The 12040-nt window shown below is 42.8% G+C and overlaps 1 protein-coding gene across 1 annotated transcript in view; it reads right to left on the bottom strand.

Moving 5' to 3' along the window:
* Positions 1-12021, bottom strand: part of PRICKLE4 (prickle planar cell polarity protein 4) — a 36258-nt gene extending 24237 nt beyond the window's left edge. Inside the window, exon 1 of the mRNA XM_088153863.1 lies at positions 11884-12021. The gene's annotated coding sequence lies outside the window, so the exon portion shown is untranslated. The remainder of the gene's footprint in view (positions 1-11883) is intronic.
* Positions 12022-12040: the final 19 nt, after the last annotated feature.

Raw genomic sequence — 12040 nt, 5'->3', positions numbered from 1 at the left:
GCTCGCTAACTTCTGTGCATTATAGCTTGTGTAATAATAAGGCTGCAAGTTCACACAACCGAGACTTAGAAACCAACCAACGGCATTTTAGCTTACCCTGTTGTGTAATCAACAGGCTTGTGTAATGTAATCACTTTAGGGTTCACTGCGAGGCAAAATTAGATTGAGTCAGTTGTGGATTTATTTATTTTATTTGGATGCTGCCCATCCCCAAAGGCTCTGAGGGGATAACAATTTTAAAATATAAAAAATAACCCTTCTCAAAAAATAAACAAAGCATTTAAAAAGTTTATAAAACTGGATCATCAATGTTAATAACACACCTTCTTTCAGGGCTAGATGGAAAAGCCAGATCTTAACTGCTTTCCTGAAACCCAAGAGAGAAGGGGTACACTGGATTTCTCTATGGAGGGAGTTCCAAAGCATAGAGACAGCTATGCCCATTTCTTAAGTCCTGTCAGATGGTATTCTTGAAGGGACATGTTACAGTAATCCAAAGGGGAGGTGACTAGGCCATGAGTGACAGCAAGCAAGACTTCTTGATCTAGGAGTAGCTACAACTGGCACACAAGTTATAACTGCAAAAGCTCTCTTGGCCATCAGGAGCTGTGTGTCTAGGACAGGGTTTCTCAATGTTGGCAACTTTAAGACGTGGACTTGAATTCCCAGAATTCCCCAGACAGCATATAAACCCTGGTCTAGGAAGAGCAGGAGGATTTTACTCTCCCAGTCCCAGTCTCTTAAAAGTCACCTACAAGGTCAGTTGAGTGTGTTGTGTGAGCACAGCCTTAATAGGAGTAGGAGGACTCATTAATTTATCCACAGCTGTCCCTTTAAACTGTTAGGGTCTAAGTTTTAAAGCAAGTATTGTCTCCTTTGAAAGCTTCAGTTTGTTAAACTATTAAATCAAACAGTAATGTCCACCTGTAATGTTCAACCAAAGAGATAAGCCACTGTGGCAGTAGCAGTAGGCAAGTTGGGAATGCCGGTCTCAGCTGAGAAAATTTAGGGAGTTTTTCTTTTAATAACTAGCTCCTTTGCTTCCTACTTGGTATTCCTGTTTGACGGAACTGCTGAGTTTTCTGCCAGGGAAGTGAGCATTTTCAAGGCCAGATTTCTTGAAGGGTCGGGGGAGAAGTCCAGCAGCAGTTTCTTATTGCCTTTTGCTTTCTCTCTGTAATCAGCTTAAGTTTACTATCTGGCATTTTCCTTTTACCACATTAAATAAGGTCTTGTGGTTGAGCTCGTGGGTCAGAATGTATTAGTGGGATAGGGTTCCTGGCATCTCTCCTATGCTTTTCTGAACTCTTCCTGTATGTATGTATATATGTATGCATTTATATATCAAATTTGTCACCACCCATCTCATTAAAAAATGACTCTGGGCAGTTTACAGAAGAGAAATACCAATTAAAATACAATATAACATTTTAATAATTTATCCTAAACAAATATGAAGTATCTTCCAAGATAATTGATGGTAACTAAAAATCATAGGGCTCAGGGAACATCATCAGGGTGCCAGCCAGGCTTGGTTAAAACTCTTTTTGCCTCATGCAAGCTGGCAGAACCAGGTCTTCAGTTCTTTCAGAAAGCTGGGAGGGAAGGGGCCAGCTGTGCTTCTGGGGGGAGAATATTCCAGAGGCCGGGGGCAATGGCACAGAAGACTCTCCTCCTGGGCCCCGCCAGCTGATATTTTCTCACTAATGGGGTCCATAACATGCCCTCTCTGCCTGACTGGATGGGACGGGTTGATGTGATGGGGGTGAGACGGTCCCTCAGGTAGCCTGGACCCATGCCACATAGGGCTTTAAAGGTGATAACCAACACCTTGAATTGGACCCGGAAGCAAACTGGGACCCAATGCAGCTCCTGCAGCAGAGGTGTTCCCATGAGAAGCTGTTGTTCTTTATAATTATTTCCAAAATCTTATGGTAAAAATTTCAGTACTCCAATTTTATCTGGACTCTTAGTCCATTGATAACTTTCTTGATAACGGCACAGAAGACTCTCCTCCTGGGCCCCGCCAGCTGATATTTTCTCACTAATGGGGTCCATAACATGCCCTCTCTGCCTGACTGGATGGGACGGGTTGATGTGATGGGGGTGAGACAGTCCCTCAGGTAGCCTGGTTCTTTCAAAACCTTATTTAGCTTTTTGCTGTTTATTTCAGATTCTTTAAATTCTTAAGCTTATGATTAAAATTTTCTTTCATTCAGGATTGAAGGCAGACTCACCTGGCATTTTCAGACTTGTCATTCTGAAGATCCCTAGTAGCTCAGAGGTAGTTAATAAGCAATTTCCAAAAGTGACTAGAAAGTGAGGTTTGTGAACTTAGTGTACTTTAAAAGTCTTTGCCACGGTCGTGAGCAAGATGGCTAATCCCATTGTCTCTCAGCGCAGAAAATCACTGTCCTGCAGTCTCCTCGTGAGGAGCAGCCACTGAGAGCACATGTGGGCAATCTCCCATCCTCTCCTTATCAGGAGACGTCCCAAGGAACCAGTCTATTCACCGGTTCTTTGGTCTTTGCTGCGGTTGTTGGCCCCGCTTTCGCAGAGCCATCTTCAGTTTGCCATACTTCCCCTGGAATGTGGAATGCCCCGAACGCTTCCTGTTCTGATTCATATTCTTCTTCCCATTCTTTCCACTTGCCAATTACGTTTAGCTGCCAAACCAGCCATTTTGTGCCTGATAGTATCATAACATTTTCACTGGTACTACTGTGAGTGTAGATAGGTTACTGGGACCCTGTTCTGAAAGTGCTGTGCTTCAGCTAGGTCTGCATCCAATATAATTGTATCCTGGCATTTAGTTATGCAACTATCTTGTTTTAATTTTTTAAATGATGTGATCTAAAAGGCATATTTGCATGCCACAGTAAGCCTGAGGAACAGGATCATCCATAATATAACTTTGCAGTGACTTATGTTACACTTTTCCATGTTTAGCAGAAGAGGTCAATTGTACATTTTGCTGTGCATGGTTCATGTACAACATAGTACATACGTAGCAGCTGTGAATATAACTAGATACTGAATTTCATTCCCTTCTTCCTTTCTTCTGGAGCTGTGAAAGCCATTTCATTTTAGTTTGGCATAGCAGTGTACGCCTGAAACACAAATGCCTGCTATGTCATGAAGATGTTTCTATTATTTGCAAGAGCCTCTCATCCCTTGAATCACTCTCAACCTCTCTTATCTCATGTTTGCCAGCATTCTTACTGTGAGCTAGCGTAGGTGGTGCCCAATGAGCAGCCATTAAGACTGCCAACTGAAAGACATTATGCTGTTTTATCTTTCCCTTCTTAACTGATTTATATATGTGTCGGTAAAAAGATTTTTTAAAAGGTGGGAAAAATGGGAGAATGACAAACAAAGGCATAATCTGCCTTCTCAATATTCAGTATTTGTTCTGCATTCATTATGGTTACTGAGGTGACATCAGCATTAGTTATCTTATTATCGAGTCTTTAGTTATGAATGAAGGCATTATATTGAGAAAAGCAAGAAAGTTTGGACCTTTGACTTTAGCCTATGTTTCAGCACCAGAAATTTTATGTCAGGAAATGCCAAGGAAGAGGTTGGTGAAATGAATGGACTGTTAAAAACTACACAGATAGAACATTAAGTCTTCAGAATAAATGTGTGGCTTCTATTCCTAAGATTATAATATTGAAATTATTGTGATTATTTATTTATGCATTTATATGGCTACCCAACTCAGGCTATGTGACTCTGGGCAGTGTACGAAGACAACTCCTCCCCCTCCAATAATTAATACAAAATAACATAGCTCATTAAAACATACTAAACAATAGAACGGCAAACAGAAACTGAAAACTTCTACAACTCATCTACTGGGGACTCAGTTCAACCTGATCCCAAAACCTGGGGGAAGGGCCAGGTCTTAACCACCTTCCTAAAGACCTGTAGGGTTGAGGCCAACTGTACATCTGGGAGAAGATTGTTCCAAAGGGCAGAGCTTGCCACAGAAAAGGCACATTTCTTGGGTCTCATGAGATGACATTGATCCAGAATGTGCTTTCCCTGTCAGAATGTGTGGGATGGTCCCACAGATAACCCATTCCTATGCCATGTAGGGCTTTATAGGTGATAACCAGCACCTTGAGTTGCACCTGGAAGCCTACTGGGAGCCAGTGCAGCTTATAGGATAGAGGTGTTATGTGGGCATAATGAGAGTCTTATTGAATTGCTGCATTCTCGACCAACTGAAGCTTCTGAATGGTCTTCAAGGGCAGTCCCTCTGTAGTTGTTGTTGTTTAGTCGTTAAGTCGTGTCCGACTCTTCGTGACTCCATGAACCATATTGCGCCAGGCCTTCCTGTCCTTCACTGCCTCCCTGAGTTTGCTCAGTTTCATGCTCATTGCTTCAGTGACGCTATCTAACCATCTCATCCTCTGCCGTCCTCTTCTCCTTTTGCCTTCAATCTTTCCCAGCATCAGGGTCTTCTCCAAAGAGATCTCTCTTCGCATTAGGTGGCCAAAATATCTGAGCTTGAGCTTCATTATCGATCCTTCCAATGAGCAATCAGGGTTGATTTCCTTTAAGATTGACTGGTTTGACCTCCTAGCAGTCCAGGGGACTCTCAAGAGTCTTCTCCAGCACCACAGTTCAAAGGCATCAATTCTTCGGCGCTCGGCCTTTTTTATGGTCCAGCTCTCACAGCCATACATTACTACTGGAAAACCCATAGCTTTGACTATGCGGATCTTTGTCGGCAAGGTGACGTCTCTGCTTTTTAATGTGCTATCTAGGCTTGCCATAGCTTTCCTCCCAAGGAGCAAGCGTCTTTTAATTTCATGGCTGCAGTCTCCGTCTGCGGTGATCTTGGAGCCCAAATAAATGAAGTCTGTTACTGCTTCCATTTCTACCCCTTCTATTTGCCAGGAATTGATGGGTCCAGATGCCATGATCTTAGTTTTTTTAATGTTGAGTTTCAAGCCAGCTTTTGCACTCTCCTCTTTCACCCTCATCAAGAGGCTCTTTAGTTCTTCTTCACTTTCTGCCATTAGGGTGGTATCGTCCGCATATCTGAGGTTGTTGATGATTCTCCCTGCAATCTTAATTCCGGCTTGTGATTCTTCCAGCCTGGCATTTCTCATGATGTACTCTGCATATAGGTTAAATAAGCAGGGTGACAGTATACAGCCTTGTCGTACACCTTTCCCTATTTTGAACCAATCGGTTGTTCCATGACCGGTTCTGACTGTTGCTTCTTGGCCCGCATACAGATTTCTCAGGAGACAGGTAAGGTGGTCTGGTATTCCCATCTTTTTAAGAATTTGCCACAGTTTGTTGTGATCCACACAATCAAAGGCTTTTGCATAGTCAATGAAGCAGAAGTAGATATTTTTCTGGAACTCTCGTGCTTTCTCCATGATCCAGCGAATGTTGGCGATTTGATCTCTAGTTCCTCTGCCTCTTCGAAACCCAGCTTGTACATCCGGTAGTTCTCGGTTCATGTATTGCTGAAGCCTAGCTTGTAGGATTTTGAGCATAACCTTGCTAGCATGTGAAATGAGTGCAATTGTGCGATAGTTTGAGCATTCTTTGGCGTTGCCCTTCTTTGGAATTGGAACGTAAACTGACCTTTTCCAATCCCGTGGCCACTGTTGCGTTTTCCAAACTTGCTGGCATATTGAGTGCAGCACTTTAACACCATCATCTTTTAGTATTTTAAATAACTCAGCTGGAATACTGTCATCTCCACTAGCTTTGTTGTTAGCAATGCTTCCTAAGGCCCACTTGACTTCACTCTCTAGGATGTCTGGCTCAAGGTCAGTGATCACACCAGCGTGGACATCAGGGACATTAAGATCTTTCTTGTATAGTTCTTCTGTGTATTCTTGCCACCTCTTCTTAATCTCTTCTGCTTCTGTTAGGTCCCTGCCTTTTTTGTCCTTTATCATGCCCATCTTTGCACTAAACGTTCCTTTCATATCTCCAATTTTCTTGTAGAGATCTCTAGTCTTCCCCATTCTATTGTTTTCCTCAATTTCTTTGCATTGTTCATTTAAGAAGGCCTTCTTATCTCTCCTTGCTATTCTCTGGAAATCTGCATTCAGTTGCTTATATCTTTCCCTTTCACCCTTGCTTTTCGCATTCCTTCTTTCCACAGCTATTTGTAAAGCCTCATCAGACAGCCATTTTGCTTTCTTGCATTTCTTTTTCTTTGGGATGGTTTTAGTTGCTGCCTCCTGTACAATGTTACGGACCTCTGTCCATAGTTCTTCAGGCACTCTGTCTACCAAATCTAATCCTCTAAATCTATTCATCACCTTCACTGTGTACTCACAAGGAATATGATCTAAGTCATACCTGAGTGGTCTAGTGGTTTTCCCTACATTCTTCAATTTAAGCCTAAATTTTGCAGTAAGAAGCTCATGATCTGAGCCACAGTCAGCTCCTGGTCTTGTTTTTGCTGTCTGTATAGAGCTTCTCCATCTTTGGCTGCAAAGTATATAATCAATCTGGTTTCGGTATTGACCATCTGGTGATGTCCATGTGTAGAGTCGTCTCTTGTGTTGTTGGAAAAGAGTGTTTGCTATGACTAGCTTGTTCTCTTGACAGAACTCTATTAGCCTTTGCCCTGCTTCATTTTGTACTCCAAGGCCAAATTTGCCTGTTATTCCGATTACTCCTTGACTTCCTACTTTAGCATTCCAATCCCCTATGATGAAAAGGACATCTTTTTTTGGTGCTAGTTCTAGAAGGTGTTGTAGGTCTTCATAGAAGCGATCAACTTCAGCTTCTTCAGCATCAGTGGTTGGGGCATAGACTTGGATGACTGTGATATTGAATGGTTTGCCTTGGATACGCACTGAGATCATTCTGTCGTTTTTGAGGTTGTACCCCATTACTGCCTTTCCCACTCTCTTATTCACTATGAGTGCAACTCCATTTCTTCTAAGGGTTTCTTGCCCACAGTAGTAGATATAATGGTCACCCGAATTAAATTCACCCATTCCCGTCCATTTCAGTTCGCTGATTCCCAAGATGTCGACGTTCAATCTTGTCATCTCATGTTTGACCACATCCAGCTTGCCTTGGTTCATAGATCTTACATTCCAGGTACCTATACAATATTGTTCTTTACAGCATCGGACCTTCTTTTCGCTTCCAGATACATCCACAGCTGAACGTCCTTTCGGCTTTGGCCCAGCCGCTTCACTCTTTCTGGAGCTACTTGGAAATGCCCTCCGCTCTTCCCCAGTAGCATATTGGACACCTTCCGACCTGAGGGGCTCATCTTCCGGCATCATATCTTTTAGCCTTTTAACATTGTCCATGGGGTTTTCTTGGCAAGGATACTGGAGTGGGTTGCCATTTCCTTCTCCAGTGGACCACATTTTGTCAGAACTCTCTGTCATGACCTGTCCGTCTTGGGTGGCCCTGCACGGTATAGCTCATGGCTTCACTGAGTTACGCAAGCCCCTTCGCCACGACAAGGCAGTGATCCATGAAGGGGCCCTCTGTAGAGCACATTGCAATAATACAATCAAGACTAAGGCATGAGTGGCCATGAACAGGGTCCCCCAATCCAGGAACATGTGCAACTGGCACACAAGAAGGAGCTGTGTGAAGGCCCCCCTGGTAACGGCTTCCACCTGCTATTTGAGCAGAACTGTGAATCTAATAGGACCCCAGATTGCACATGGAATCCAAGCAAGGCAGTACAACCCCTACCAGATTTAAGGATAAAATCTCTCCTGTTCTAGGAACTGTGGGACCCCAAATCTGCAGCCACTTAGTCTCAGTTCTCCCCCACCCAGATCCCCACAGCCTTCAGACACTGAGACAGAATCTTGGCAGCTTCACTTGGACAGCCAGGGACAGACATGTAATTGATTATCAGTCAGCTTTATTGAAACTATGTCAGTAATTAAAAGGTCAGAAACTAAAAATACTGAGGACTTTTCTGCCAGTAGAATCACTCGTCCTTTTAAGGATGTCATGCCAGCATTCTAAAGACACAGTTCTTAATAGACTCTTGCTCACTAACTACTACTTTGTTGTTTAAATGTTATGTGCTGTTGGAGACTCAGCATTATTATCTCAATTGTGGACTTTGCTCTTTCACATTGGTGGGCCTCTTTCTCTCAGTATATTTTTGGTATGATTAGGGCTGTTCTACTTGTTATAGTTACGTTTTCTTTATGTTTTTTCTTTTACTTCACTCAAGCAGTGAATTGCATTATGTGCATTAATGGAATATTACTATTAGACTAAAAGTATGTATTTTAAATTCATTCAGAGCAGAGCCCTTCTTTACTCAACAATAAGCAAATATTATATGGTTATTACTATAGAATTAGACATGTCTGTATCCACTTAAATTAATGATTCTAGGCATTTATACCTTTGAATAAAATTGGGTTGTTGATGTGTTTTACTGCTTCAATAAAGTTAAAAAAAAACACACTTCCTACCACATATTAGAAGCTTCCCTGTTGCACAAGGTCAGGTTAAGGAAACATAATGTCTGCAGGTACCAAAGTGCCATGAACAATTCCTTTGGTACCTGTCAGGCTCCATGCCACATCTGCCATTTTTAAAAACACATTCCTTTCATTGTTTCTCAATGTATGGGAAATTGGCATGCTGCTTGTCCACATACATTTTTAGTATATAAAACTAATAAGTAGTTGCAGCTCCCTGCTTTGTTTGGAAGTATGCCCACCACCTAGAAAAAAGACAAAGGTAAGTTGAAAGGAGAAGGAATCTAAAGGAGGTGGTGGCAAGGAATAACTTTACTTGTGTTTTAAGTGCCCACAAAATGTTTGCAAAATTTCCAATAAGCCTACCAGCTTCAAAAGACTTGCCTCCCCTTTACTATGCAGTGCACAAATATGGAAATTAAGATGGTTTATCTTTTGTTATTTATGTTACCAAGTTCTATATTCTTTCTTTGTAAGCTCAAAATCACTGTACTGTAAAGATTAAGCTGAGAGTCATTATACCAAACTGTATAATTCATAAGTATATGCAGAATGTCTTGGAATGACAAATCCAGGGGCTTTTTGTTTGCTTGTTTTTCTCTCACTCTGTCATGATGCCTGGCCTCCAGCTAGAGAAAAGTTCTTGCTAGGAATTGTCTGGCTTGTTTGTACATGGCACTTAGAAGAGTTTATTTCAAACTTATATTTAAGAAAATAATAAGCCTATCCTGTGTAGTGAGTTAGGGCTAAAATGAGGCAGCACGCGTACTTCAGAGAGAAATCTAATTCTTGGGCTATGATGAGGTCTGATTCATTTTTTTTTAAAAAAGGCCTCCACGTTGATCTTAAAAATTTGGCACACGTAGAGCATTGGAAAAGTCTCTGTAGAGATGGGTCCAGATACGGTTTTGTGTAATCTGTCTAGGCACTTTCTGGAATGTGTGGGTGAAACACTGTGCATTACTGTAACTTTAATTAATGCTAAAAAAGACATATGGAGCAGGAAAACAAGGGCACACCTTATTTTAACAGCATTCAAGGACATGGGGATTCTCTCCCCCCCCCCACTTTTTTTAAGGGAAAAATAAATATTTTGCCAGCACAAATTGATTTAAGTGACAGCCCAATGTAGCAATTGGCAAAACAGCATTATTTGTGTTGTGTTCATGTGGCGTTCCATCTGTGTTGAAAGAATTCATGTCAATTATTTGACAAATGTTTTGGTTGGAGCTGCGTGTATTATGCTGTGCATCCTGATAAAGCCTCTGAGTACAGTATCTTTTTTTGCCATCACACACAGAGTTAAACTATTGTTCATATGAGCCATTTAGTCTTTTCTAGGGACAGGTGTTTTACCTATGGAGTCTTTCTGAGGTTTTCTGCAACAGAAAATGCCACTGATGTTTGTAAATGCCAGTTTAGCAACCTCTTCCAATCTACTGACTTTCAGGTGTGTAGGACTTGCCTGGGAGTTAAGGAGTTGAAGTCCAATCTGAAATGAAAGGCATATGTTCTTGCTGACAGCCTCTCTTCTTTTCTGAGGAATGTGTTCCTCGATACTGTCTTCCACCCTCAAGAGTTACTTTCCCTCAAAGTAATTTGGGGCTGTTTCTTATAGGTAGCAGGAAGGACCAGCTTCAAAGGTTGGTGTGGGCAGGGCCTCATTCTACCCCTCCCTTGTGTTCCTTGCCCAATCAACTGTTGGGGGTGGGACACAACATTTCTGTCAGAGGTCTTACTGGTTGTTTGGTAGTGCTTTTGAATTTAAGCCGAAGGCTATCTTTTCTAGACAGTTTGTCTAAGATGCTTAGACAGAAAGTTTCCAACACAAAAGAATGTGAGGTATTATGACTGTACATAACAACCTGCCTCATAAATCTCACATTACATGTTTTGCTCTGGAAATGTTCTTTGGTCTAAAGCCAGACATTTAAGAGAGGAAAGTTTAGGGTTTACCTTATTCCATGATGATAAGGCACCAGGGTGTGACCCCAGAAAAACTAGTTTGGAATTCAGAAGATCATTATGACAGGAGTAAAGATTTAATTTGTACCTTACAGGTCTTAATAACTGAGTGTGATGGCCATTAGATGCTAAATGCAAGAGTGCAAGAGTGAGTTTATTTGTAGCTGTATTTGCAGCTCACCCACATGCTCTGCTCTCCAACCAACAATACTGTACATGAAGAGAGTCCACCCTCTGAGGATTGTCATGCATGGTGCCTCGGTGCCCATGTACGAAAGGGGAAAGCACAAGGCCTTCCTCTGGCCTCAGAAAGGAAAACTAAATCCAATCAATTGTACAATCTTTCAAATATTTATACAGATATACACAGGTCATTCTGATAGCAGAGAAAAGAGGAGATATTTGGGGAGAAGAGGTAGATAGTTATCCCCATTCTTTGGATTGTTGCATGGGGAGATTTTTGCAACCTATTTTTCTGTGCAATTGGATTACAACATGCTGGCTAGGATGGGTGGAGTTGGCCCATTTCTACTACTGTACTTTGACCTATTCTAGCACAAAATTCTGGAACTCTGAGTCATTCTGCAGGTGACACCAGGCTAACATTAAACTCTGCATTGGGGAGATGAGATGCGCACTCCACTGGCTTAGAGGGAGGCGACCCGGAGCTTTGCTGAAGTTCTGGACTACAATTCCCAGCCGAGGTTCTGGACTACAACTCCCAACATTCTTTGCATTGGCCGTGCTATCCGGTAATTACTGACACTAACAACCTCGGTTTGTGCATACAACAGTAGCGACGGGCGCCTTCCCCGGCTCCCCCACGCGCGCCAGGACTCATCGGCTCGGACTGTACTGAGCCAAGTCAGAGGCGTGTAGCTCCCTCTGGTGGGCACAGAGGTAGGATGCGAGCAGCCAGTCCAGTCCCGTGTTTTTTCCCTTCCTCCACGGGGAACAGCGCATCTATGAGCAAGGAGGTGAAACACTCAGCCAAGCCCTGGCGTTGGGGTGGCGGAGGTTTAGGTGCGGCATTTGAGCTACAGTAATATTTGCTGCTGCGACCAGGCTGAACTGCGGGTCAGAAAAGCCACCAGCAATTGGTGTATAACAAACAGTATAGTATGTTCCGCCACCTGCAGAAACTCGGCAGATGCAGGATAACTTCTCTCCGATCTCCAGGTGGGGCACAAGACAAAGTGCGGCGTCTCCAGCCTGGAAAAGGTTGCCCACCCCGTGGAAGGGTTAGCAAATTGTGGCCGACGGTCAATACACAATAGTGGGGTGACCGTGGGTTGAACTGGCGTTGGCATGGCAATTTTTGAAACTGCTCAACGTTTTCCAATCGTTTCAAATGCACGAAGTAAGAATGAATACGATTTTCCGCCTTTATTCCTATCAACTGGGGGAGAGGGAAGGCTGGCAGATATGCTGCTGCCCAATCCGTTAAAATCTAAATTACCTCTCTCTTTTGAGGAAAACAGCAGTCGCTCCGGCCCGCTGGCGAGGAAAAAAAAATCCATTCCAAGTCCCGTCGTTCGACCGCGGGCTGATTATCTACCAATCGTAAAGTCTATGGTGGTTGACTGCTTCCCCTTTTCTCCTCGCCCGCCGAGAGC

This window comes from Python bivittatus, unplaced genomic scaffold, assembly GCF_059951505.1.
Source record: "Python bivittatus isolate LINGU-HERP-01145 unplaced genomic scaffold, Pbiv_v1 ctg000700_np1212, whole genome shotgun sequence".
Lineage (NCBI taxonomy): Eukaryota > Metazoa > Chordata > Lepidosauria > Squamata > Pythonidae > Python > Python bivittatus.
The sequence above is the reverse complement of the archived record's forward strand: the minus strand, read 5'-3'. Positions and strand labels throughout refer to the sequence as shown.